The sequence below is a fragment of the Mustela nivalis genome, assembly GCF_964662115.1.
Source record: "Mustela nivalis genome assembly, chromosome: 7".
Classification (NCBI taxonomy): domain Eukaryota; kingdom Metazoa; phylum Chordata; class Mammalia; order Carnivora; family Mustelidae; genus Mustela; species Mustela nivalis.
In genome coordinates, this window is record NC_139026.1 from 47,610,312 (window position 1) to 47,634,162 (window position 23,851).

Genomic DNA, 23,851 nt, shown 5'->3' on the forward strand with positions numbered 1-23,851 from the left:
TTGGCCCCATGACCTAGTCATGAACCTCTTTCAAGTAGGCTGAACAGTCCTTCTATAGGAGTCCCTTATACTATTGTATTAAATGTGTACATGCCTGCTACCACACTGGCTGGTAGAGTTCCTTGAGATGGAGAATGAGTGTTTCCATCTTTATTTTGCTGCTCAGACTAAGGAACAATACCTATAATAGAATCACGTAGATGAATAATTCCCTAATGACTGGCTAGAAAAAGAATTTTTGTAGCAATGAAAGAAATCCCAAAGGAAATTATTGAAATATTTGAATATATAAAAATTTTAAATGTCTCTATACACCCCCTCTTCCATAAATGTCCAAGCTCATAAACAAACTTAGATGTCAAAACAACAGGAGAAAATATTTTCCATAAGTTTGGCAGCAAGAGATTTAATCCTTTAACATATAAAGAACTCATAAAAACCAATAAAAAATATTGAGTATAAGAGTTAAATGGGTAAAGGATATAAATACATAATTCACCAAAAATAAAATAGATGAATAAATATATTTAAGGCTATGGTTCAGTAGCCAACTTCATTTTTAATTGAAGAAATGCAGAACAAAACAGTCAGATACCATTTCTGATCATTAGATGAAAAAAATTCTTTTTCTATTTTAAAAAAAGGATAATAAGCCTGGCAAAGGCAAAGTGAATGGGAATATAATTTGGTACAACCTTTTTGGAAAGCAATTTGGGAATATGTATCAAAAACTTTAAAGATGTTCATACTTTTTGTATAAAGTCCCACTTTAATAAATTTATCCTAAGGAAACAATCCAAAATGAAAGATTTATAGTACACAATATTACTTACCTTAACAAAATAGTAGAAAAATCTAAAAATTCTATCATAAGAGTTAATCAAATAAATTTTGGTATAGCCAGACAATAGATTATTAAGCCATCTTTTAAAATGTCAATGGAAATTTTTAATAACATGGCAAAATATCTATAATTTGAAGTGAAAAGTATAGTCATTTACACATTCATATATATTTGCATAGAAAAATTACTAGAAAGAAATATACCAGCCTATTAACAAGAACTATTTCTGGATAGTGGAATTACATCTAATTTCTCTTTCATGCATTTATGTATTTTTGAGCTTTTTGCAACAACAATGTACTGCAAATATTACCTGAAGTTAGCACTAGTTTTTATCTTAAAGAAAGTGGGTTGTTGGGCGCCTAGGTGGCTCAGTTTTTAAGTGTCTGCTTTTGGTTCAGGTCATGATCCCAGGATGCTGGGATGGAGCCCTGCCTCAGGCTCCGTGCTCAGCGGGAAGCCTGCTTCTCCCTCTCTTGCTACCCCGCTGGAGATTCTTGCCTGATGACTGTTATTTTCCCTGAAGAAGAAGCGAGATTGTCTGCTGGGCTTCTTTGGTGAAACTTGAGAAAAGTAAGCTTTACAACTGCCGCTGACACAGAGGAAGGACCTCATGTGATACTGTTTTCAAAACCTGCTCCTTATTCTTTTCCTCTGATTAGGGATGCCAGACAGAAATCTGGAAATCATCCTTCCTATTCCTATTGATCAATAAAGTTCTCATTGTCCAACCTCCTAAGTATCTCTCAAACCAATCTCTCCATCTCCTCTACTTTTTCTTCCCTTCTTTGTTGTGATAGATTCTGAACTGGTCTATCTAGGCTCCTTTGTATTCCCACCTTTCCCAACTCAATAGGGATTTTATCATACTTCCATTTGAAATACTTCACACCTTCAGTTGCCTTTAGGATAAAAATACAAATTCTGTAACAGGATATACAAGGCACTTCTTGATCTGGTTCTTGTATTTTTTCAACTTTATTGTTTTCCCCATCCTTAGTATGTCCATCCATCCATCTATCTGTGCAACTATTCCATTCCGGGCCATCCATCCTCCTATTCACAAGTACCAACAAGATGCTGGAAACTGTGTAGGCTAAGTGCTAGGGAAATAATACAAAGAAATCTAGACGTGGTGTCTGTGGAAGAGCAACTTACAGTCTGGGGGGTAAACAGATATAAATACTTGTGACACATGCTGTGTTAAGGAAGCTATGAATGCACAAAGGACTGAGTGTTAGGTCCCTGAGGCAGGGGCTGGGCAGGGAGATGGAATTGGGAAAAGTTTCCTAGAAGATATGGCCCTTGAACTGAATATTGAAAGTTGAGTAGATTTTTTTGTTCTTCAGAAAGACGTTTCAGGTAGAGGCATTACTGAGAGTAAAGGTGTGGAGGATGTGACACAGCTAGTGGAACCTGCATGTCCTTTGGTGTACCTGTAGCATAGAATGCAAGACTCTAGTGATTGTGTGTGTGTGCGTATGTGTGTGTGCACGTGAGCACTGGGGCAGTGGAGGAGGATGGGGAGTGAGAGAAGAGACTGGAAAAGCAGGCAGAGGTCAGATGGTGGAGTTCTAGGCTCTGTTCTGAAGGCAAAGGAAAATAACTGACAGTAACCTATGAGATTTGGGATTTAAAAAGATCTAGTTGGTGATAACATGAAGAATCGGTGGGGGTCCGACGATACTGGAGGCAGTGAGGCCATCTTGTTTAGGTTGTTGCTTAGAAGAGAGATGATGAAGTCCTCAAGGCTGAACGAAGGAAAGAAAGTGGAGTGTTTTAGAAATGCTAAGGAGATATTATGCTCTGTAGCAATGCTTCTCCAGGTATGACAGTCTGTGAACTGATTGTGACTCGTCTGCTATGAGATAAATACAGGAATTGACCTAAGAATTTAGAAACTTTTGCATTAAGTGAAAGGCAGAATCTTTTATCTGTTAAGTCTAATAATGAAAAACCTAGACTTGTATTTTGTAGATCTTTGCTTTTTATTTCATTTATCTAGTAATTAGCTTTTACTGTATTTTATCCAAGTATTGGACAATATGGGCAAGCAATACAAAGTGGACCTCAGCACAGTTGGCTGAGAGGCACTCGGCTGCAGGACGTGGTGATTGAGTGAACGTGGGAGTGGGCAGAAGGAGGGGTGTAAGATGACCCTCGGGTCTGATAATGGTGTGATAGTTAGAGAAAGTTAAAGAATCAGCCATTTTTTGGCAAGAAGGTAAATTCCCACTTCCTGTTATTTTGGGCTACAGTCATATAGTTTTTTAAAGATTTTATTTATTTATTTGAGAGAGAGAGAGAGAGAGAACACAAGTGGGGTGGGGAGAGGCAGAGTCTTCCCTGCTGTCTTTACTTATTGGTGCATTTTCTGCATTTCCACAGAGTACATGAGCACATCTGCCTCTGTCATGGCACTTGTCATGCCTGATTAGAAGCATTTGTCTGTTTGCTGTTTCCCTTTCTTTCCTAAACCGTGAACTACTTGAGGGAAGGACAGACTCCTGACATCTCTGATTCTTCAATCCAGAGTGATTCTTCAACCCAGTGCTCAATGCCCAGTGTTAAGTAGGAGTTCGGTAAATGTCTGTTGAATAAATGGAGGTGTGAGAAAACATGGGGAGATGTTAAAGGTGGCCGGAGACTAGGGAGTATGGGTTAAGTGTAAACAGGTAAATTGGGGTCACATCATGAAGATTGTTAAATTCTGGGTTTAGGAATTTGCAAATAGCTGTCCCAGAATCCTTTATTCTCTTCAACTGCATTGATATTAGACTTCTCAGTGCTTCTCAGTAACTCTATGCTGGGGACACTAACCAGTGATACGCCAGTATATGTTTAACAGCTACCTCCTCCTTCCTTGGCTCCACAAAAAGCCCCGATTTGTTGTGCTTTTCGATTTCCATGCTGTACATACTTCCATCATGGCCAATTTCAAGCTCCCGATATGAGGCTATTGAACATGAAAATGGGAAGAGACTCGCAGTATCATGCCAATATAAAATATTTTCACCACACAGTTATAACAGACACAAAGAACTTGAGGACCACAGCTAATAGTAAAATGTAGTGAAGTAATTAAGAAGGGATGAGTTTTGAGGGTTTATTATCTTTGTTTTTAATATGTCTTTAATTATAAGTTTAAATAATTTAATTTTAATAATGGCTGTGTTTAACATCTGGCTTACGAAGTTCCTTAAATTTTAACAACTGGCTCCCAAGAGCTGATGTGAGCTGACACCACTGTGGCTAATCTCTTTATCTGGAGAGTCATTCAAGCCCAGCTCCTGGCCTAATCTTATTCCTAAGCAGGTCACTATAAGAAGTTCTGGATGAGGGGTGCCTGGGGGGCTCAGCTGGTTAAGCATCTGCCTTCAGCTTAGGTCATGAGCCTCGGATCCAGTGGGATCCGGCTGCCTGCTCTCCCAGCAGCCTGCTCTGGGATGAGTCTACTTCTCCCTCACTCTCTGCCCCCCCCCCCCCCATCTTGTTCTCTCTCACTTGCTCTGCTCTCTCTCAAATAAATAAATTAAAAATCTTAAAAAAAAAAAAAAAAAGAAGTTCTGGGTGAGTAGCTTTTTGAGGCAGCATTAGTTCCCTCGTAATCTGTTCTAATCTTTGTGATCCAGTTCCTGAGAACTTAAGTTTTGATCTTGTTTTACAATAAACAACATGACCTTCAGATACGACCATCCTTGTGGAGACTGTCCGAATACTAGTTTTCCTCTGATGCCTTCTCGAGTCAGGGTTAATCAAATCACAAAAGTTATGCACTGTACAGTGTGGAGCCATTTACATGTGGACTGATTGCTTGGACTGTCTAGCTGCTACATTTTGTTCTATGGCTTACCTGCCCCAGCACTGCTTAAATATGTGCCCTGATGTTTGGGCTTTCTTTGATTTATAGTACATGGTTCTTCTGATCTGCTGATCCTCTTAATTTTGAATCTGCTTTTGGACTGAAGATTCTGTATTCCTTTGGCTTCCATAACGGACATTTGGCCTTATTCCATGATCTGATTACAAGGCTGTCTGGCTTCCTGACTTTGAACTAGCCAACCACAGCTCAAATTCAGATGCTGATAAAATAGCAATATTGAAAATGAGCTAATTTAAGCAGGTATTACTATCTTTTTGTTAGCCCTATCTGTCAATAGTTCCAAAAAAAACCAGGTTGCCTTATTTGCGAACAATTCCTGGAGATCTTCTGGGAATTTTAAACGGTGCCTAAGTTAAAATAATGGAGCAAATGAATTAAACAAATGGCAGCTCTTCACTAGCTATCAGTTCAAGGAAGGTTCAGAGGAGATGGAGTGAACACCTGGGTCTTTTATAGATTGAGTTTTTCTTTGCTATAGACTGTAGGAAGGCCATATGGGATAAATCTAGGCCAAGCACTAGACGTTTCTGAAATAAAAGACACTATACTTATGCATGGTCTTATACTTCTTTGTTATTTGAACCTAATAAAATCAAGGCTCTTCATTAAGAAGGGGGCTTGGCATTTCTCTTAGTGCTCAATAGATATTAACACTAGTAACCTAATATTGATACAGAACTTATGTTAATAGATTTCAGTCTTGAATATTGTTGACTGATGTAGAGAGCAACTTGAGAAAACGACAAGGGGAAAAGCACGTTAAAAACTTGAGTTGGTTCTTCCAATGGAAAAAAAACCTAGGATTCATGCTGTTGGTCAGAGGTGAAGAATTGCCCCTGTGCCTCAGGCTTCATGACACTTTGCCCTGTGTAGACGTGACTGGGGTAGTTCCCCAGAAAAGTTCTGTGAGCTTATCACTGAACAGAATGAATCCTTAGTAACTCCAAGATTGTTTGATTTTTCCACACTCCAAGAGAGTCGTGTTTAATGACATAGTAAAAATCTGCCCTGGGACAGGAAGTTGGTTTTCTGAAGAGTATTTTCATTCTCAGACTCTATTTGTAGAGAGAATTACCTTAAATCTTTTCTTGGAAAGGTAGGGTTAGAAACAAATATTCCAAGAAATAAATGAACAACTGAGTGACTTAGGAGAGCTTGGCATCTTATCTTTTCATCAAGGAAAGTGGTACCAAGCAGGAACAGCCAGCTTCGTGGGCCCTCAAGCCATGCCATTGCAGAGTCCTGTGCTGAGAAAGTTTCCACACTTGGCTTAACACTGTTGTCATTTTGGATTTCTTAATTTGTGAACAAGGGGCCCCGCATTTTCATTTTTCATCGCTGGGCCCTGCAAGTGATGTAGCACGTCCTAATGACAAAAGAGGTGGGATTAGGCGTTCAAAGAAGATTTTTTTTTTTTTTTCCTGCAGGAATGCCGCAGGATAACACTGCAAACATGACTTGAAAAAAAAGTTGTAACTTTTATTTAACCAGCCAGGCAAGAATAAACTGAGAGTGCCACAAATGGTGTTATAAACACCCAAGTATGTACAACAGCTACCATTTAGATACCCCATGCCAGGTTGGGACACATCCCCTCATCCTTCATTCCCTACTTTGCAGTTGAGGATAGGAGACACAAAAAAGATAAGAAAATCATCAAAAGTCTTATAGGTAAGTAAATAGCAGAGCTTAGATTTAAACTAAGAAGTAGGGCTCCAGAATGTTTTCTATGTAATGTTTTTCCTTTTTACTAAGTGGAGCAATGACATTGATGCTAAAAGATGTTTTGCAGGATCTATAGTTATGCTAGTTATTATTTTTAAATTCAGAGAAAACTAATGAGCTAGGGCACTTTCAATGGCCTAAGCCAATGGGTATTTGGAAGCTAATAGCGAATTGCATCATAGAACAAAACACATTCTTTCCTTTGGGACATCAACTACTGACTACTCTATTAAGGGGAAGGTACTAAACACATCATAGTTTAGTGTCTTGTAACTGGCATTCAGTTTTGACTCAAATATTTTTAACTACACTACTAACCTTATGTGCTAGAGGCAACATTTTCCTCCTTAGGAATTTATCCTATACTTTATTCCTTCCAGAGAATTGAGAATTTGGCTTGTACTTGCTGGATATGTTACATAATCCTATAAAGCCATTTTCAAATTAAAGATTCTTACCTCGACCTTAGTTTTTGAATTCTTTGTAGATATCAGACCATACTGGTTGGAGGACAGCCTCTAGCATCTCATGGCTAATTCTCTGGTCCTTACATTTGCATCTGTAATAAAGATAGTAGAAACAGATAGCTCACATAGTTGCCACAAGACTAGAAAGCATTCAGCACTTGCTAGAACATAATTAACGCCCTGTAAATAGGAATAATTGTTTCATTTATGAAAACTCATATGGAATAGTACCGTAGGTGGATCTCAGGGATATAACATCTCTAAGCTTCAGTTTCTTCAGCATCAAATCAAGTTAATAACACCTATCTCACAGGGTGTTACAAGGATTAAGTAGGATAATGTGTAAGAAGTGTTTAGCACAAGGCCTGGAATATACTAAGTTCTTATTCTAAAGTATCTCCTATTATTCAATTTGAATTTTCTCTCTGTAATGTAGGTCTAGGTAATTTCCCAGTGTGATCTTGGACCTGGTATATACAACTATTTTATTTTTAATAACATTTTTTGTTTTTTCCTTCTCCATAGGTCATACTCTGTTAGGAGAATGAGATAAATGTTGGGTTTTACTGTACAGTAATACTTTTCTGTATTAATTATGCATCTTAAAAATAAAATTTGGAAAGATATGTTGGTCTTTTTCCAATGATCCTTTTATAAAGGGCTATTAAAATAACACATAAAAGAAATAATGTTCATTCATTATTCATATGTTGTAGCAGTGATTACATCAGCTCAGGCTGGCCATCGATCGGCCCTCAGAACCCTCAATTCAGCCTGAGCTCAAGGAGCAGGCAGCAGAGGGAAGGCAAACAGCACATCTCCTGTGTTTTCCAGAACTAGTTCCACCAATGAGGCCCTCCTTCTGTTCCACTCCTCCACAGGTCCCTTTCCCTCTGCCCACCAGTATGGTCGGGTCCTTTAGACAAGAAACAAAATAATTTTTCTCTTAAACTTGTTCCTGCCTTCAAGTAATTTTTCATCTTTCCCTTTTATTTGACTGCTAACCTTCTGATAAAAATGGTCTTTACTTCCTTAACATGTCTTACTTTTCACTCCCTGTGTTCACCCTCTCTTTCATCCCTATGACTTTCTGGCAACAGTTATCTTGAAAGCAATAAGAACTTCCCAAGTCATCAAGATGTTTGACCTTTTCTTAGTCTTCATTCTTCTTGACCTGTCTGAAACATGTGATACTGTTGAAATTCTGACAATCCCTTAGAGTCTGGGACATTGTTCATGTTTTTCTTGATATTTGTTGTCTTGGTTTGTTCACAGAAAATGGGAATGATGTCCACTTTGCAGAATGTTGTGAGGATAAAATAAGATGTTATTGTTAACATATATAGCAATCAATAAGATTCACCTGACAATCTCATTTATTCCTAAGACACTAAGTCTTATACTACATAGATGTATCTGTATATTTCTTTTGCTCTTTCTCTTGATGTTCATTCTTCCTTTTGACCTCTATTTTTATCTGTAATAATAAAACCATGGGTGGTTAGAGCTGGAAGAGTTCTTAGAGAGAGCACTCTCAATTTACAGTGGAAGAAATGGTAGTGTGCAGGGTAAATTGGTTTAGGCCAAAGCTGCTGGGTGAGTGAGGATGGCTTTAGCTTCAAGTAACAGAAATCCCGATGAAACTGGCTTAAATGTGTGATCTTCCATAACAAAAAATACAAGAGTATGGCATGCTAAGGTTGATTAGTATAGCAGTTCAATGACAGCTTCAGGGGCCCAATTTTTCTCTCTCCTGGCTCTGCTATCCTCAGCTTGTTGGTCTGCTCACAGGCCAGCTACTGGTGGTTAGATGCCTACAAGCGGTTCCTACTGCCCTATTCATACCTGGCAATGTCCACTGAAAGAACAGACCATCTCTTCTGGTATAGCTCCTCTTCTTCTTCTTTTTTTTTTTTTTTTTAAATTTTTTCAATTTATTTATTTTCAGAAAAACAGTATTCATTATTTTTTCACCACACCCAGTGCTCCATGCAATCCCTGCCCTCTATAATACCCACCACCTGGTACCCCAACCTCCCATCCCCCCGCCACTTCAAACCCTTCAGATTGTTTTACAGAGTCCATAATCTCTCATGATTCACCTCCCCTTCCAATTTACCCCAACTCCCTTCTCCTCTCTAACACCCCTTGTCCTCCATGATATTTGTTATGCTCCACAAATAAGTGAAACCATATGATAATTGACTCTCTCTGCTTGACTTATTTCACTCATGGTATAGCTCTTCTTAAGAGTGAGAGTTCATTACCCTGAATCACACAGCCAATTTTCCTTCATGCTTCATTGACCAGACTTGGGACTTGCTCCGGGAAAGGGAGATGCGATTGACTTAGACCAATCAGAATTTACCCCCTGAGGCTGAGTCCAGCCTCCTCTGAAGCACAAGGACTACCAAGTTGGGCCAATGCAGAAACTAAATCTGATTTCTTTGAGACTAGAAAGGAAGATGGCACAGTGGAAAATGAGGGTTGGGCCGGGTCCCACAGTGTCTGTCACGGTCTCCTAACCACGACTGAACTCAGGTTTCCTGATCCCTACCCAACACTCTTTCAATAATTCCTACTGCCTCTCAACCACTGGAGTCAGACTCAACATGTCCACCATCTAGCTGATCACCTTTCCACTCAGACTTGCCCCTGCCAGGGCAGGGGCATATTTTCCTATGTATTAGCCATTTTCTTCTGCAAGTGGGCTACCATTTTCTTTACTAGTTAGCCATCTTTGACTTCTTTCCCTTCTTCTTCTTCTTCTTCTTTTTTTTTTTTTTTTTAATTTTATTTGACAGAGAAGGAGAGGCAGCTAGAGAGGGAATACAAGTGGGGAGTGGGAGAGGGAGAAGCAGGCTCCCTGCTGAGCCAGGAGCTTGATGTGGGGCTTGATCCCAGGACGAGGGATCATGACCTGAGCTGAAGGCAGTTGCTTAACAACTGAGCCACTCAGGCGCCCCTCCCTTCTTCTTCATAGTTCATTTTCTAAATCTTATTTAATTTCTCTATTTAAAAAAAATCTCATTCACTGTTTTCTTTCCATTATTACTATTAGTTCTGGGTGACATCTTTATTATATATGACTTGGATTAGTACAATAGTCTGGTAACTGATCTTTCCGATTCACTTCTCTTTCCAATTCTCATTTACTCTTCAAATCACTGCCATATTCATCTTCCTAAAACATTCTTCTTACTTTTGAAAAAACTTCTTTAGAGGGATGCCCAATGAGACTAAGCTCTAGTAGTTTTTAAAAACTAGAATAAATTGTTATTTGAAAGTTGCCTGTAGCTTCTATTTCTAGTGTTAGAATTTACAAATTTCCTTGGGGCAGATATCCTTTAACCTGAGAACAATCTATAGAATAGTCTCTTTTAGATAGATAGAAGGCCATCAGATACCAGTGTAGAGGAAAGCCTGCAACAGAACTTTTGTTTTACGTTGACAAATATTGCCTTTCTGGGAGGTTGCAAAAAAAAAAAAAAAAAAAAAAAAAAAAAGATGGGTGTATTTGCATAATGTGCAAGGAGCCTTCTGGGAAGTAGTGGATAAAACTCTGACACTTTCCTTTCTGAAGTTTAACATTATTAGAAAAGTATCAAATGAATTAAAATGGACTCAACTTAGGTCATTTGGCAAAGATATCAAATGGCTTTGAGGAATAACACATTATAATAAAAAGAGAATCCATAATGATGACCAAACCCATATGAGAAGTTTAGAATGGGTTTGGAATGGGAGGCCTGGTTCTAGAATGGGCTATCTGAGCTTAGTGGGAAGGCTTTAAAAAAAATGCTGCATGCACATGTAAGTGTAAATATATACATGCTGGAAGCTGAAGTCATTGAAGGGCAAATTTAAGAGTCTAGTACTGATGTGACTTGGGGTTTCTAAAGCTGGTCTAATACTGATGGACAGCCTTCTCCACTTGAGGAATTCGTACAAGGTGCTGACACCAATGAGTTAGTACTTTGTGTTCTTTGGAAGGACTGTGGGATGTTGGAGTCAGTTTTCTTGAAATCAGGCAAGAAAAAAGATATAAAGCTATCTGGATTGGAAAGAAAAAATAAAACTTTCTTTATTCAGAGATGACATGATCATTTACATAGTACATAGAAATTCCTATGTAATCTATGAAGGAGCTCCCAGAATTAATAAGTGACTTTAGCAAGACTGCAGAATGTGAAAACATATGCAAAAATCCATTGGACTTCAATATATAGTGCTAGCAATGAATAAGCAGACATTGAAACAAGAATGATTTAAAATAATATAAAAATATGAAATACTTGGGGATTAATTTGAGAAGAGATGTGAGTGATTGGTATATGGGAAACTATAAAATATTGCTGAGAGAAATTAAAGAAGACCAAAATAGAGAGACATAATGTGTTTACAGGTTGGAAGACTCAATATAGTGAGGAGGGCAGTTCTCTAAATTAATAGATAGATTCAGTGTGATCTCAATGAAAAGTTCACTTCAAGTCTGGGGAAAATATTTGTCAATCATATACCTGATAAAGGCCTTACATTCAGAATGTATGAAGAACCCTGGATTTTCAGGATCTTCGTATGATCAGGTCTATGATATATTTTAAAATGGGCAAAGATTTGAGTAGACACTTCATCAAAAAAGCTATAAAAGTGACAAATGAAAACATTAAAAGTTATTAGTCACTGGGGAAATGCAAATGAAAACCATAATAAGATATTACTACACACCAACTTGCTGTCCAAAATTAAAAAGCAGAGACCACGCCAAGTGTTCTGGTATGGAGCAACTGACATTCTCATATAATGCTGGTAGGAATGCAAAGTGATAAACTATTTTGACAAATACCTTGACCTTTAAAAAGTACAATAGAAACCTACTATGTGACTCAGTCACTTCACTGCTAGCTATTAATGCAAGAGAATTGGAAGGCGTATGTCCACATGAAGACTTGTATATGAGTATTGGAAGTTGCTTTATTTGTAATAGCTCCAAACTAAAAACAATGTAAATGTCTATCAAAATGGTGAATGAGTAAACAAATTATGGCATATCCATAACTGGGCAAAAATAGGTCAAGTTTGAAATATTGGTTATACCTGGTGAGTCTATATTCTCCAACTGACTAACACCTCCAAACACTTGGGTCTGTCTCTTTCCTGAACAGGAATTACCTATGATGAAATGAAAACATTTTATTGTGTTTAAAAAGATATGAAAATTTTCCTAATTGTGATTATGCAATCTTCATTCACATACGATTGGAGAATGTTTCCTTTCTATTTGGGTTGCTTAACCTCTCAATCTATTATGAATACATTGTGTTTATCATCTTTAAAAGGCGAAAGATTTATACGATCTGAAGAGAAACCAGAGCATGTGCTTATCATCTTTAAGACATTTCTCATTACCTAAGTACCAGAAACTTTTGTTTGTGGTAGATTTGTAACTGTTCAAGGATCTCCCATATGATGTGCAGGGGTTGAGCAAAATGGCGTAAAGATACAGTTGATTATATTATAGAGAAAATATCAAAAGTCTTTTTCTGGAACATTTTTTTTTTTTTTTCTTTCTTAAAGCCTTTACTTTGAGACATGATGGAGAAATGCAACAGGTACACATGGAAAAGACATGATCACAGTTAAAAGTGAAGACAATCTAACCAAAAAGCTTTAACGCCTGTCAGCTAATGTTGAAGCTTAAGTTCGGAGTGTGACATGCTGCAGGGCTGAAAGGAATGGTAATTAGTATTCCTCTCCTTCTTCTTCACCCTCTCCTTCAACAGAATCTACACCAACCTCCTCATAATCCTTCTCAAGGGCAGCCATGTCCTCACGGGCCTCAGAAAACTCCCCTTCCTCCATGCCCTCCCCCACATACCAGTGAACAAAGGCACGCTTGGCATACATCAGGTCAAACTTGTGGTCCAGGCGAGCCCAGGCCTCAGCGATGGCTGTGGTGTTGCTCAGCATGCACACAGCTCGCTGGACTTTGGCCAGGTCTCCACCGGGCACCACTGTGGGAGGCTGGTAATTAATGCCCACTTTGAAGCCAGTGGGGCACCAGTCCACAAACTGGATGCTGCGCTTGGTCTTTATGGTGGCAATGGCGGCATTGACATCTTTGGGAACCACATCGCCACGGTACAACAGGCAGCAAGCCATGTATTTACCATGGCGAGGGTCACATTTCACCATCTGGTTGGCTGGCTCAAAGCACGCGTTAGTGATCTCTGCTACAGAAAGCTGTTCATGGTAGGCTTTCTCAGCAGAGATGACGGGGGCATAGGTGGCCAGAGGGAAGTGGATACGGGGATAGGGCACCAGGTTGGTCTGGAATTCTGTCAGATCAACGTTCAGGGCTCCATCAAATCTGAGGGAAGCGGTGATGGAGGACACAATCTGGCTAATAAGGCGGTTAAGGTTAGTATAGGTTGGGCGTTCGATATCGAGGTTTCTACGACAGATGTCATAGATGGCCTCGTTGTCTACCATGAAGGCACAATCAGAGTGCTCCAGGGTGGTGTGGGTAGTGAGGATGGAGTTGTAGGGCTCAACTACAGCTGTGGAAACCTGAGGGGCTGGGTAGATGGAGAACTCCAGCTTGGACTTCTTGCCATAATCGACAGAGAGACGTTCCATCAGCAGGGAGGTGAACCCGGAACCAGTCCCCCCTCCAAAGCTGTGGAAAACCAAGAAGCCCTGAAGACCTGTGCACTGGTCAGCCAGCTTCCGAATTCGGTCCAAGACAAGGTCAATGATCTCTTTGCCAATGGTGTAGTGCCCTCGGGCGTAGTTGTTGGCAGCATCTTCCTTGCCTGTGATGAGCTGCTCAGGGTGGAAGAGCTGGCGGTAGGTGCCAGTGCGAACTTCATCAATGACTGTGGGTTCCAGGTCTACAAACACGGCCCGGGGCACATGCTTGCCAGCGCCCGTCTCACTGAAGAAGGTGTTGAAGGAGTCGTCTCCTCCCCCGATGGTCTTGTCACTTGGCATCTGGCCATCGGGCTGAATGCCGTGCTCCAAGCAATAGAGCTCCCAGCAGGCATTGTCAATCTGGACACCAGCCTGGCCGACGTGGATGGAGATACACTCACGCATGATGGCTACGGGTTAGCAGGCGCAGGCGACAGGAGCAGACACCGCGTCCCGGTTACCGTCCCCGACAAGCTAAGAGTCGAGGTAAGTAACGCACTGAGTCGGGGGCGGTGCTGGAGCCACTTCTGGAACATTTTTTTCTATTTTTGACCCCATGTTGAAATAATGAAACCCAGATCCTATCTAAGAAATAGGCCAATGATAAAACCTAAGAATAATTTTGTTGCGGAGTTAAAGTGAACAAGAAACTGGGCTAAAAGGAAAGCTTTATTGCAGTTTCAAATATCTGAAAAATTGGGAAATTTTATCCAGAAGGAGTTCAGGAAATTGTGTTGGATGAAAATGATGTTTTGTATTTGTTCTAATGTAAAAGCATCTATTTCCCTCACACAGAGATGGAGACGTAATGGTCTCAAATCTAATGGAAGTGCTCATTGCCAGGGATATTGTAGTTTTGAAATGGGTTTGTTTGAGGATGCTAGGTCTAATTTCATATCATTAAACTCTGAAATTACAGAAGGCTTTCCAATGTAATCTCTGCGCCTCAAAATGGCCTCATGGTGCACCACAAACCTGCTTGTGTACAAAGTCTGAAGGGCCTGTATGTAAAACAGTCCACCTTTCTACAGCAACCAGCACTGTGTCTCTGTTGTTGCCCTTCTCACGGACTGCGTTTCTTGCGGTGCTCCATGTCAGAGGTCGACTTGGATACCACAGGTTTCTAAAGCTGATAATGTGGCAGTGGTGACAATGTCAGGGTTTGGATGAGACCAAATGAGAATACTAATTCCACCAGGTGTGAACTCCGTGGCCTGGATCCCATCTGTTAGTTTCCCGAGTTGAAACTTCCCCATCTGCCAAAAGGGTACCATGAATGTCAAGACTTAGCATGGTGCTTGGCACAAGAGAGTACACACTCAGCACATGTGTGGTTAGTATTATTAGCAACCAGAAATTACCTTAGTTTTACTTCAAGTCTTAGCCTTGTGCTAAGGATAATTTCTTTTTCAAGATTTTATTTTTAAGTAATCTCCATCCCCAACATGGAGCTTGAACTCACAACCCTGAGATCAAGGGTTGCATGCTCCACCGACTGAGCCAGCCAGGTGCCCCTGTCCTAAGGTCATTTAAAAAAAAATTATAGTGTGGAAGTGGGTGTTTTTCTCAGAAACATTTCTAGAGGAAATTTGGTGGCTGTTTATCTAGTGTTAAAAGGCCTACCCAGCCTTGTCCAAGAGATACACAATGTCCATGCCTTCAACTAGATACATAAATGGTGTTATGGAACCCCTAGATATTGTCCACTCAATTCACTGTGGGCAGGAAGAGGGTCTATTTTTAAGGGGAGGGAAGAAGACCATAAATGGCTAAAAATAAGATTCTCCTATTCTGGCTGCCATTTTCACCCTTCATTTTTCTGTCCTCCCTCCCTCCAGGGTTCCTAAAGTCCTCTTATCACCTCTGTTCACTCTCCCCTCCTCTTTCTCTTCTTTAGAAATGGTACATATTATGAAAGAGAAAATTCTTGACACCGTCCTCAGAAAGTCGTGGTGGGGGTAATGCATTTTTAATCCCGAACACCTGGTCTCCTTTTATTTGGCTGCCAGAATGAGAAGGTTTTTTGATTATTCAAAAAAGTCCTCTTGCTCACAAATGACTAAAAAGGTTAATAAATTTCAGAATCTGCCCGGTAATCCAGGGAGATAGAACTTTGCAAACACAGACTTTTCTTTTTAGATTGAATCTGACATTATGAAAAGCTACCCCTCACTTGCCACACTTGAAGTATTTATCCAGGCTTTAAACACTGAGTAGCAAGAGTGTGGCGAGGGAGCTAACATTAATTGTGGGTCTGCTCTACAGAAGGACGCTCACATACATCATCTCACGTGGGCTTCATGACAGTCCCATGGGGAATGCATCACTCTGTCCATATTTCATAGGTGAGGGCATGAGGGAGCTTCCACACGCCCTGTCAGAAAGGGACTTGCTCTAGTGCTGTTTCCTCAAATACTGGTGACCCCTTGCAGGAGTTAGTCATCTTCTCCAGCTGACCCTCTCATCCTGGTTGTGTAAAACCTTGATACAAGTGCCTCTCTGCCCACCATGCAGTGCCAATTATGGCAAGATGTGGCAAGTTCAACCACCCTGTGTGGCCAGTCTATTCTTGGGGTGTCAAGTGCAGAGGCCATCTTTCCAGGAAAGAGGGCTTTGAAATGGATATCCCCTCCCTCTGTGGTACAGACACAGCAGCTGTCTCCCTGAATCTCTTTCATGGGCTCTGCTTGCAAAGAGGCAGGTCTGCAAGTCCCTTTCTGTTGGCTGGGGTGGTGAGGTATGGTGTGGGTATGACAGTGGGTGGGAACTCTAGTTACCTCTCAACAGTGCCTCATAGGAAAGCCTGCAGAGCATGGCAGGAGTGCGGGGTGTGTTTTGGTCTTCAGTTACGATTCTGAGAAAACAAGAATGTCATTTGCACAAAGATGATCATATTTAGTTCTTATAACAAGGCTGTGGGGAAGGTTCAGTCATGGTCCCAAGGTCATGGAATGATTACGGATCCAGGCGTGGGTTTGAATCAATGCTCTAATACTGTCCATGATGAGTTCAAGCAACTTGGTGAAGGTGACTCTCACCTTCCTGTGCCTCAGCTTCTTCTCTGTATGATTTGCCTACCCTATTGTTGTGAAAAGAAAATGAGATAACCTCCATGGTAGTAAGTGAGCTCTACATGTTCGCTGTTCCTCTCTCTGGTTTTCAGATGAGGAAACTAAAACCCAGATGGACTAGAAAACTGCATAAAATCACAGAACATCTGAGTGCTTTCAAAACCTATGCTCTTAGCTGTGACTCCATGGCAATGCCTCTTAGCCTTTTCCACATCCTGGCACACGTGGAAAATACTGACTCATATGGCCTTGGAGGGGAATGAATGGGACAACTCTAGGCTTTAGGCGATGGGTCTGGTGGGCTCTGGCCATCTCAAGCTCCTTCTGGTCAGTTGGTACTTTGCTGTATTGGAACAGATGCCAAGGATGTCAGGTAAGTCTTCCTGGAGGAAATGCTGTTTTCAGGGTAGCTTGAACAGTTAGTAAAGTTTAGAAGTGAAGCGGGGGGGCAGTGAGGTTGGATGTGAGGGACTGCTTAATTTTCTCTTCTAGAAAATAGAGATCACAATATTATCTATTTTACAGAATACTCAAAAATCGAATGAAGGAATGTATACAGAAAGGCTTTGTAAAATGTGATATCAATTTTAGCTGTTACTATTTCTAAGGAAGATGGACAAAACATCTGAAATTGTAAGAGTGATTTAGGCATAGTGGTTACGGAGATGGAACATTTCTACCAAACATTCACTCAGGGAAAGGTACAGTTTGACAGGACCTTCCTCCCTCCCCACCCTCCCTTCCTTCCTTCCTTTATTTATCTTTAATCAAATAAAAATGGACATTAGCTTCTTCCAAGATTTGCTATGAGGCTTAACCTATTTTCTTCAAGTAATTAAGCGAGTAGGGATAAGTTCAAGAGTCCTATAATCCCAAGCTAGGTGATCTCTGAAGGTCAGACTAATTTGGCTTTATCTGAGGCAATGGCAGGCCAGGCTGTCTCCGTCAGCTCTAGGCATCAGCTGCACCATCTCCTGATGGCAATGCCTGTTGGACATGGTGAACAGTGAAAGGATGAAGGTGACGGAAAGAGCATAGCAGGTGTCATGTGAATGGCTACTAGACTTATTTGTCAGCATATGGGAAATATTCATATGCTGACATAGGGAAGAATGATTAGAGGCAAAAAGTAGGAAAACATGGGTTACACATAAAACAAAAATAAATCTTGGGACATTTCCGCAAGTCTTCATTGCTATTTCAATCCTACTATTTTGTAATCTTGGGCTACTTTTACTTTGAGATCCAGGACGAGATGTTTCAACTAATTCATCTCAAAATATTACCCATTTTAAGAAGTATTTTTTTTTAAAGACCTCATTTAAAATTTGCTCAACTTTGACATTTTCTTTCCTGAGTTTACTGTAAAATTCAAGTCAAGTCACTTGCACAAATGCATCAATATTTTAAAAGCTACCAATCTTGCACATAAAAAAGAAAGCTCACAGTCTTCGATAATCTTTAATGTAACATGCATTCATTATATATGAGCCCTCAAAGGAGAAACTCACGTTGTTCAGAATCCTAAGTGCTACAGAACGGTGGCTTTGGTATAGTTAAATACCACACGTTTGCTTAGTAAAACCACCAACAAATGACTTTAGCACATTAACCCTGAAAGTCAGCACGACTCTTTTGTCTCTAATAATGAGGACTAAGCAAAAGAAGAGTATTTTCTCTGATGTGACATTCTTGTGGTCATAATTTTAACAAGATACTCTCCGTGAAATTTGATTCTGATGATGTTCCTCAGGCCTTAGAGAAGCTGACTCATTCTTTGTGGGTGAACTCAAATGTCACCTCTGCTGTGAACTAGTCCCTAACACCTCAAAAAAAAAATGACTTGCTCCCATGGAACTTGGTACATGCCTCTGTTATGGCACCATTATCACTCAGTGTGCTAGCTATGCTTGTGTTTGTTTACCCAGTGACCAATGAACTCCTTGGGTGTAGGATGGTTTTTGGCACAAGAGGCAATTAATAGATAATTGTGGAATTAAAGAAAGTATCTAACATCACTGATATGTTTGAGATATAGATACATTTGCGCACTTGTACCAACAAACAGAAAACAAAATGTTCAAGGGGCTATTGACATCCAGACATAGAGTTTTTAAAAAAGTATTTTAGGACGATGTCATCTTAAAATCTCCTTAACTGGAGAGATTCAAGAAAGGTCAACAATATTCTGAGATGAATGGCTGAATTAATGAATGAAAGAAGATTTTTCGTTAATGTGTGCTCAACTTCCACCCATGTTTAAAGCTAGAACCCAGGAGAAGCGAAGGGGTTGAGCTTGATATTTATTGAGTGACTTCTGTCTACTAGGTTCCACTGTTGGAGGTTACTGATACATGATTCACTTTAGGTGTGACCACCCTATTGACTGAGTCTTATCAACTCCTTTTGTCAAATGGGGAAAACTTTTGTCAAATGGGAGGTTCAGCAATGTGAACACAGTCATTCCATCTGCTAAGTGGCTGAATCAGAATTTGAACCCAAATCTGAAAAGGATTCTTAGTATATGTCTCTATGTGTTTATAAAAGGGAAGATTTCAATAGTTATTAAGATAATCAGGTTAACACTTATCTTGTAGCCTACACTTTCCCCTCTTAAACGAATATCTAAGGAAAAGGTTTGGGGGAAGGGCTTGAAGTGGGTCATTGGTGTGGGGGGGTAAGCAAGTGGACTCAGAGTCAGAAATCCGGGAGAGAGACTGCTCTGTCATGTTCTAGTTATTTAACTTCCTTGAGCCTCAGTTTCTTTAACTCAGTTTCTTTAACTAAAGAGTGGAAATGGTTGGAGGGGAATAATCATCATTTGTATATGACAGGATGTTTTAAGAATAAAATGGGAGAATGCACTAAGCAGCCAACCAAGTACCCGGTACTTGGCACTAGTGTTCAATACATTTTTATCATAATTACCCAAATGCTCTATGCTTATTGCCCAATGTCAACAGATAGTTGCTCATCTCTCTATTGAATGTTGAGTAGATGCAATTTTAGAATAAATGGAAGAGGGGCGCCTGGGTGGCTCAGTGGGTTAAGCCACTGCCTTCGGCTCAGGTCATGATCTCAGGGTCCTGGGATCGAGTCCTGCATTGGGCTCTCTGCTCAGCAGGGAGCCTGCTTCCTCCTCTCTCTCTGCCTGCCTCTCTGCCTACTTGTGATCTCTCTCTGTCAAATAGATAAAATCTTAAAAAAAAAAAAAGAATAAATGTAAGAGAAGCCCACTGAATGACCTTTCCCCTGTGACCTGCAGCCAAAGTGTGGGGGCTGGAATTATTTTAATGGGAGTTTGGTTCCTAGTTCTGCTTGCTTATCTTAGTAAGACAGGTCACTCTGTTTCTCTGAACACAGTTTTCTTACCTGCAGAATGGCAATCAAAACTACACCTATCTGGGCGCCTGGGTGGCTCAGTGGGTTGAGCCACTGCCTTAGGCTCAGGTCATGATCCCGGGGTCCTGGGATCAAGTCCCGCATCGGGCTCTCTGCTCGGCAGGGAGCCTGCTTCCTCCTCTCTCTCTGCCTGCCTCTCTGCCTACTTGTGATCTCTCTCTGTCAAATAAATAAATAAAATCTTTAAAACAAAAAACTACACCTATCTTACCAAACTCTTGCCAGGCTTATTTGCAAGTGCTAAGATAAGAAGCACATGAAAGGGCATCTAACCTGGTCTAAGAAGAGCCAGGAGAGTCTTCTTCAAGGGAGGGAAGTCCAAGTGGACACCTAACAAAGAAAAGAGCCTAGTAAAGCATGATACACCTTTCTGCCAATAATAATCGCATTATCATTTTAGTAATGTAAGATCTTCCTTGACTTATGACAGGCTTTCATCCCAATAAACCCATCATCAGCTGAAAATGTCTTAAGCCAAAAAGCATTTAATACATCTAACCTATTGCACATCACAGTTTAGTCTAGCCTGCCTTGAATGTGCTCAGAACACTTATGTTAGCCTATGGTTGGGAAAAGTCATCTCACCCAAGGACTATTTTATAAGAAAATGTTGACTGTCTCATGTAATTTATGAAACACTGTCGTGAAACACATAATGGTCGTACATGTACAGAAGGCTTGCAAACATACCAGTTGCTGACCCTCATGATGGAGTAGCTGGCTTGGGTGCTGCCTGCTATCATGAGACCGTGTTGCACCACATATCACTTGCCTAGGAAAACATTGAAATTCAAAATTTAAAGTATAATTCCTACTAAATGCATATTGCTTTCACACCATTATAAAGCCAAAAAATCATAAGTTGACCAATGTCTATATAATTGATACCTAAATTTATTTCAGACTATCTTTCCTGTTCTACTGGTTTAGCTTTCTGACATAACCTTTGAATTTCATTAAGTTTTTAGGGGGAGGAATGCTGTGATTTTTCATCTATTTTAATTAATTAATTAATTAGTTAGTTTTTAGTGGCTGACAATTATCTTCAAAATTTGGTCTATCATTTTCCTAAAGGCATTTCTGGAAGAACTCAGTATTTTGCAATGTCCTGAATCATTGGCTGTGTAATGTGAGAACTAAAAGAAATATAGACTGTGTAACTCTTTCTGGTTTTCATAATGAGTGGAATAAGTCCATGAACTGTGTGTATATGTGTATGTGTATGTGTGTGTGTGTGTATAAAAATGTGTATACATCTTGGATTTGATCCTGAGTTATTCCTTCGGTATAAATAGGACACTGAAAGTCACATTAACTTTTCCAGGTCATGAGGGTTTTCATTAGAATGCTGGACTATTAATAGTTACCTAGTGGTGGAGAGGAAATGATGTTCCATTCCTTCTTCTCCCCAGAGGGCTTAGCATACCAGAGATCAACAGTGATTTGCAAGTGTCTGGTTCATAGTGTGCTGGTATTGTCTGTAAAGTCAAATTTTGGATGAACATTTTTCAATGAAAAAAAAATCAACAAGGGTGTCTTCATGAACATTCTGTTTCCTAAGGAAAATTATTCTACATGGAATTTACCTAGTGCACCGCATAAGAATTCTTAGCACAGAATATCCAGTACGGTGTAAAAATTTATTTCCCTCGAGTTGCTTAAATGTCATAGTGTTTGGTACAAATAAGGAAATAACTTGTGCAAATAATCTTGCCTACGTTTCTCTGCTATGGTCTCATACATAAGAGTGCCATCTACATAGAAAAGGATAGCTTAGTTATTACCTAGTGAACACAAACAACAGAGGTTGCCACAAGAGATAATTCAGAAACCTTTATTTTGTTTTGTTATTCTGTAAAACAAGGTTATCTGCCCAAAGAATCTAGAAAATTACCTGTAATATTTCCAACTGATTTTGTCTGAATTATTTCTGTGAGACCCACTGAATAGGCCACATTGGGATGAAGTGGACTTGTTAGAATAATAAGATCTGTCACATGGCTAATATTATCAGGTTTTTACTAGACTATAAGCTGCTTGAGGGCACAGCCTGTATCATATTTCACTTTGGATCTCTCCTGGGTCTTGAAGGTAGTAGGCATTGTCTAACCAGTTATTGAATTGATATAAATTCATTTTACTGTGAAAATCATTTCTGAGTCCCCCAAGAATCAGACAGTATTTGAAAAATATATTCCTCAATGCTCTTTTTAAATTACATCTGGTTTAGTTTCCCATTGGGATCTACATATGTATGGAAATATTAGTGTATTATTTGTGGAAATTCTGAATTTTGACAAGGAAAGCAGCATCAAAAATTGGGTAACATTTGGCAAATATGGGTAAAATTGATGCAGTTGTGTCTGGCCTAGCAGAGTTCATATAATTAAGAGTTTTTGAAAAAACAAAAACCAAAACAAACAAACAAACCATTTTCATGGCTATAGTACATTATACATTTTGTCTTACTTTTCTATTTTGGCAGTGTTATTATATAAGCCTGAAAATCAGGTGAGGTGATGCTTGTGTGTTTGAGCATGTATGTATGTAAACAAGAGATAAATGAAATTTCATCTCAATAAGATGAGCCTGGCATAGAATGATGATAATGGCTATTAATTGAGAGTCCAACATGTATCAGGTCACCTTTATTTTTTTAAAAAAATTTAAAAGATTTTATCAGTTGCTTTCTTATACACTAAGAATGAAAATATAGAAAGGGAAATTAGAGAATTGATTCCATTTACTATAGCACTAAGAACCATAAGACACCTGGGAATAAACCTAACCAAAAAAGGTGAAGGATCTGTACTCTAGGAACTACAGAAAACTTATGAAAGAAATTGAAGAAGACACAAAAAGATGGAAGACCATTCCATACTCATGGGTCGGAAGAGTAAACATTGTTAAAATGTCTAAACTGCCTAGAGCAATCTATACTTTCAATGCCATCCCATTCAAAATTCAACATTTTTCAAAGAGCTGGAACAAACAATCCTAAAATTTGTATGAAGCCAGAAAAGACTGCATTGGTAAGGAATGTTGAAAAAGAGAAACAAAACTAGGGACATCATGTTGCCTGATTTCAAGCTTTACTACAAAGCTGTGATCACCAAGATAGCATGGTCCTGGCACAAAAACAGACACATAGACCAGTGGAACAAAGTAGAGAGTCCAGAGATGAACCCTCAACTCTATGGTCAAGTAATCTTCGACAAAGCAGGAAAAAATATCCAGTGAAAAAGAGACAATCTCTTAAATAAATGGTGCTGGGAAAATTGGACAGCTATATGTAGAATAATGAAATTCGACCATTCTCTTACACCATACACAAAGATAAACTCAAAATGGATAAAAGACCTCAACATGAGGCAGGAATCTATCAAAATCCTAGAGGAGAACATAGACAGTAACTTCTTCAACACCGGCCACAGCAACTTCTTTCAAGACATGTCTCCAAAGGCAAAGGAAACAAAAGGGAAAATGAACTTTTGTGACTTCATCAAGATCAAAAGTTTCTGCACAGCAGAAGAAACAGTCAACAAAACAAAGAGGGAACCCACGGAGTGGGAGAAGATATTCGCAAATGACACTACAGACAAAGGGCTGATATCCAAGATCTATAAAGAACTCCTCAAACTCAACACTGCAAAAACAAGTAATAACATCAAAAAATGGGCAGAAGCCATGAACAGACACTTCTCCAAAGAAGACATACAAATGGCTAAAAGACACATGAAAAAATATTCATCATCATTAGCCATCA

The 23,851-nt window shown here is 39.6% G+C and overlaps 2 long non-coding RNA genes and 1 pseudogene across 6 annotated transcripts in view; 1 reads left to right on the forward strand and 2 right to left on the reverse strand.

Annotated features, from left to right (window-relative positions):
* The window catches only part of LOC309870549, a 182,227-nt gene that overhangs the window by 14,367 nt on the left and 144,009 nt on the right, over positions 1-23,851 (reverse strand). For 2 of the 4 annotated variants that reach the window (XR_014314685.1, XR_014314686.1), the window contains exons 6-7: positions 20,776-20,857; positions 6,911-7,011 (exon numbers count right to left, since the gene is read on the reverse strand). This is a non-coding gene — a long non-coding RNA (uncharacterized lncRNA). Of the gene's footprint in view, positions 1-3,607; positions 3,801-6,910; positions 7,012-20,775; positions 20,858-23,851 lie in introns of those variants that run through there. The other 2 variants (XR_014314688.1, XR_014314687.1) reach the window with 2 other exon arrangements.
* LOC309870538 (tubulin alpha-1B chain pseudogene) lies at positions 12,471-14,130 on the reverse strand (annotated as a pseudogene). The gene has a single exon. The product of its transcript is annotated as a tubulin alpha-1B chain pseudogene (transcript).
* LOC309870548 overlaps positions 16,984-23,851 on the forward strand; it is a 149,882-nt gene continuing 143,014 nt past the window's right edge. The window contains exon 1 of the long non-coding RNA XR_014314671.1: positions 16,984-17,056. This is a non-coding gene — a long non-coding RNA (uncharacterized lncRNA). The remainder of the gene's footprint in view (positions 17,057-23,851) is intronic.